General features: G+C 48.4%; 1 long non-coding RNA gene across 1 annotated transcript; it reads left to right on the top strand.

Annotated features, from left to right (window-relative positions):
• Window positions 1-251: 251 nt before the first annotated feature.
• Window positions 252-2,291, top strand: LOC145722020 (uncharacterized). The gene is made up of 2 exons (XR_014146055.1): window positions 252-1,579; window positions 2,060-2,291. It is a non-coding gene; the product is annotated as an uncharacterized LOC145722020 (long non-coding RNA).
• The last annotated feature ends 2,312 nt before the right edge of the window (window positions 2,292-4,603 follow it).

Genomic DNA, 4,603 nt, shown 5'->3' with positions numbered 1-4,603 from the left:
TTGTTCCTGCCGCTGAGGGTGAAGGTTCATACTCCGGGCCTTGGCTGCGCGCATCCGGGGCTCCCCTACCCCACATAGCAACTCTAAAGACCACCAGGCACACCGAAGCTCATTATATTTGCTCTCTTCATTGAACTCCCCCACAACACCCCTGCTGTGTTTGACTGCTCTGGAGAAGGACCAGCTCTGGGTCCCCGGATGTCAGAGAGCTCTCCTTCCCTTCCCTGTGTCCCCCTCACTCCAAGGGAGGGCCCTGCCTCCTCCCAGGGAGCTCTGGTCTGCATGGCCGGAAGCCTCCCCCCCCCTCCCAGCATCTTTGGGGCCTCTCAGTTTAGGTTAATTGCCCAGAGGACAAGGCACTGATGCCTCCTCTCCGGGATGGTTGGCAAACTTGACTAGACTCAAAATGAACCTCTTTGATTCCATCTGCAAAATTAGATCAGATTTGATAAAGTAAAGATGTACCCTTTGAAGTATTCCCTATCAACATAAGTGCTAAGAACACTTGAGTGAAGGAATTTGAGCAGTTTTGAAAGCAGCGGCATAGGAACTTCAATGAGGATTGCAGCTAAGGGCATGCCCAGAAGGCACGGGACTAACTGCATCTCTCCTGCAGGCAATAAGCAATTGCTAAAGATTCCAGACTTCTCAAAGTTCAGAGTTCAGCCTGAAAAACTTTGTTGAACTTGTCATAGGCTGGGCTCTGTGGTTTGCATTCTGTTTTCAGAGGCTCGGAGAGTCCCAGCAGCTTTTCGGTTTCTGTGCCGCCTCGGCTCGGCAGGAGCGAGGCTCTTTCTTTCCCTTTAGCTTCCACAGCCGAGGTATGAATTAAACCCTCAGCTGCTTTCCTGGGGGATGTTCCCTCCAGAGCTACAGGGCAGGACATCAGTGGGTGAGAAGTGTCTGTTTATCCGAATGAAAGCCGAGAGATCTGTGTCAAAGCCCAGCTCTGTCACCATCTGGCTGTGTCACCTTGATGGGGTCCTTCTGTGCATCCAAAGCCTTAGCTCCTTCATCTTTCTGCCACCCCCACTCCAGCCACCACTTCCTGAGTCCTTTCCACGTGCCAATAATACCTACCTCTTTCATTGAGCTACACCGAAGGCGCGTCTTTGAGCTCATGGTCAGGGCTGGGGAGAAGATGCTCAATTAATCACCGTGTGGTCCCTTCTGGTCTGGCAGGGGACAGAGAGACCTGAACGAGGGCTGTAATAGAAAGTGTCAGGTGTGGGATAGGTGCGTGTACAAAGTGCTATGGGAGCTCAGAGGAGGGAGCAATTCATTCCACCAGCGGGGAGCCAAGGAAAGCACAGAGGCGCGAAAAGAGGCTCAGAGCTGCTGAGCTAATGAACAAGAAAGCGTTTTGCAATGTGTGGAGTGTTATAAAAGGTAAGCTCTTATTCTGATTTCAGGTATTACGAAACAGCATGCCGTCTGGATTCTTCTCTCAGCTTGGACTGGGTTGAGGGTAACTTGGGAAGCTCAAAAGAGCGAAAGGACGCCGTGAGAGTTGGAATCGAATAACCAATGTGGAGAGGAAATGTTTTCATTAAAAAAAGTATGAAAGCATGCGAGAGAGGTCAGTGGGAGGGACCTCAGACTGACATGGTGCCATTTAGGCATGGGGAGGGGTGCGTGCTGCCTCCTGGAGGTCTCACCTGCCTTGGGGTGAGCTGGAGGTCCAGATCTTGGCTCCTATTGTTGGGAAACCCAGGAAGGCCCAGTAGGTACACCATTTCCCCCCGGATTATGTGGAATAAGAGTAGTGAGAATAGGCATCCTGGCCTGAGTCCTGATCTCAGGCAGAAAGCATTCAGTCTTCTACCATTAAATATGATGCTAGGTGTGGGTGTTTTGTAGATGCTCTTTATCAAGCTGAGGAGCTTCCCTCTATTCCTAGTTTGTGGAGAAATGTTTATCATGATTGGGCGTCGGATTTTGTCAAATGCTTTTTCTGCATCAATTGATAAGATCACAAGGTTTTTTTCTTTTTTAGCCTCTAGATATAGTGGATTACACGGATTGATGTTTTTAAAGATTTTATTTATTTATTTGACAGAGAGAGAGAGCAAGAGAGCACAAGCAGGGGGAGCTGCAGAGGGAGAGGGAGAAGCAGGCTCTCCGCTGAGCAGGGAGCCCGACGCGGGGCTCGATCCCAGGATCCCAGGATCATGACCTGAGCTGAAGGCAGACGCTTAACCACCTGAGACACCCAGGCATCCCACATGGATTGATTTTTGAATGTTGAACTAGCCTTGCATACCTGGAATAAATCCCACTTGGTCACAGTATCTAATCTTTTTATATACTGCTGGATTCAGTTTGCTAATACTTGGTTGGGGATGGTTGTATCTAAGCGCATGAGGGATATTTGTAGCTTATTTGTCCTGTCTTTATCTGGTTTCAGCATTAGGATAATATTAGCCTCATAAAATGTGTTAGGAAATATTCCATCTTCTTCAGTTTTCTGGAAGAGGTTCTGTAAACTTGGTATTGATACAGCAGTTTAATACACCATAAAGGCAATTCTGACATTTTAAAATTAGTCTTCTATACCCAGCTCAGAAGTAGACTTTTTAAAAAATTTGTTTATTTTAGAGAGAGAGTGAGAGAGAGACAGTAGGGGGAGGGGCAGAGGGAGAGGGAGCAGGAGAGAAGCAGACTCCCCGCTGAGCGTAGAGCCCCTCGCAGGGCTCGATCTCACAACCCTGAGATCACAACCTGAGCCAAAATCAAGAGTTGGATGCTCAACCGACTGAGCCACCCAGGCGCCCCCAGAAGTAGTTTTTGGTGAAGTGTGGTTGGGAAGATGGCTTAGTATCACACCCCGAACCCAGGGAAAACCACGGCTAGGTTCCAGGTCACTCTAGAATCTGTTTTCATCTGACCCACCTGAATGATTGCTCCTTTACCGTGCACCCCCTGGGGGGCTGTCGGTCCTCACCCATGCTGTGGTTCAGTCAGAGCACCTGGGGCCCCATATGGCACAGGACCACGTGTGACCCATGCCACCGACCCAACAAGCTCCCCTCGGTTTCCACTCTGCACCCCCTCCCCCCCAATTCCCCTTCCCTCCTTTCTCTCCCTCTTGCCTTTCACCTCAGGAAGAGTTTGGAGTATTCCTCAGCACGGGGCGTAACATCACGGGCACCCCCTTCCTTTCTGGTCTTCGTACCCTTCCTCCTCCGCCACGAGTGCTCATGCTAATGTGTCGGACATCCTGTTACTTTCCTATTGCTGCTGTAACAAATTAGCACAAAGAGGGTAGCTTAAAACAACACAAATTTATTATCTTACCGTTCTGGAAGTCAGAAGCCCAAAATGGGTCTCACTGGACTAAACTCATTTGTTGGCAGGGCTGTGTTCCTTCTGCAGGCTCGAGGGAAGAATCTGTTTTCTTGCCTTTTCCAGCTTCTAGAAGCTGCCTGAGTTCTTTGGCCCCCAGCCCTCTTCCATCCTTAGAGCCAGGAATGGCTGGTCTAGGCTTTCTCACCTGTATCCCTCATACACTCACTCTCTTGCTGCGCCTTTCACTTGTGAGGACCTTGGTGATGACATTGGGGCCCCCCGGATAATCCATGACGGGCTACTCACCTCCAGGTCAGCTGATTGGCAACCTTCACTCCCTTTTGATTAGAACATGACAAATTCACAGGTTCTAGAGATTTGGATGTGGACATCTTTGGGGATCATTATTCACACAGATATATAAGTTAGGTACATGGGCATCATTATAAAATACACAATGTTATTTTGAGTGTGCAAGTATTCTTTATATGAATGGAATCGGGCTATAGAGCTCTTTCTGACTCTTACTTCTTACTCATAAACTATGTTTTTAGGTTCTAACCATGTTTTGTGTATGGATAGTACATTACCCCTAACTCCTACAAGGTATTCCATAATAGACAGTCCCCCTAATCTTCTGATTCATTTCCAGGTGATGGATATCTAGCTTGCTTCCCACTTCCCACTGTTAAAGACAATGTGGTGATGAGTAGCCCACGTCTGACCCCTTAAGGACCTCGTCGCATTTTCTTAAGTTTCACAAGGTCATGTTGGAGCACCCCACAGAGGCTGTCCCTGTCCATACCACCCCCAGCAGTGCACTCTGTGCCTGTTTCAGCTTCCGGCTGCTAGCCCCTACCATTTCCCAGCTGCAAAGCAGACAGAAAGGGGAAGAAAGCAACATTAACTCAGTATGTACTATGTAACCGGCTAGATGGTGCTGCGTTGGATGCTTTATGTAATTATCCCCTTTCATTCTAAGATGATCCCATGTGCTTGATATACTCGAACCCATTTTAGAGATGGCAAATCTAAAGCTGAAAGGGAGTAACTTCTTTGCCCAAGGTCTCACATTTAGTAAGGGCTGGATGCAGAATTTCAATCCAAGTTGGGCTAGGGACACTTTCTCGGTGCTCCTATCATGTCCTGGACACATCTTGCTCTCCACATGCACAGCAATCTCAAGTTCAATTCTTTGTCGAGGAGAGTGGTTAAGAGCACGGCGTTGGAGCCAGACTTCAGGGCAGATGCTGGTTCCATCACTTGTTAGCTATGTGATTTGGGATAAGGAGACTTACTACTTTCTGTCTCAGTT

The sequence above is a fragment of the Leptonychotes weddellii genome, chromosome 6 (genome assembly GCF_054177405.1).
Source record: "Leptonychotes weddellii isolate Sample4059 chromosome 6, ASM5417740v2, whole genome shotgun sequence".
NCBI lineage: Eukaryota > Metazoa > Chordata > Mammalia > Carnivora > Phocidae > Leptonychotes > Leptonychotes weddellii.
Note: the sequence above shows the minus strand (reverse complement) of the source record. Positions and strands in the feature narration are given on the sequence as shown.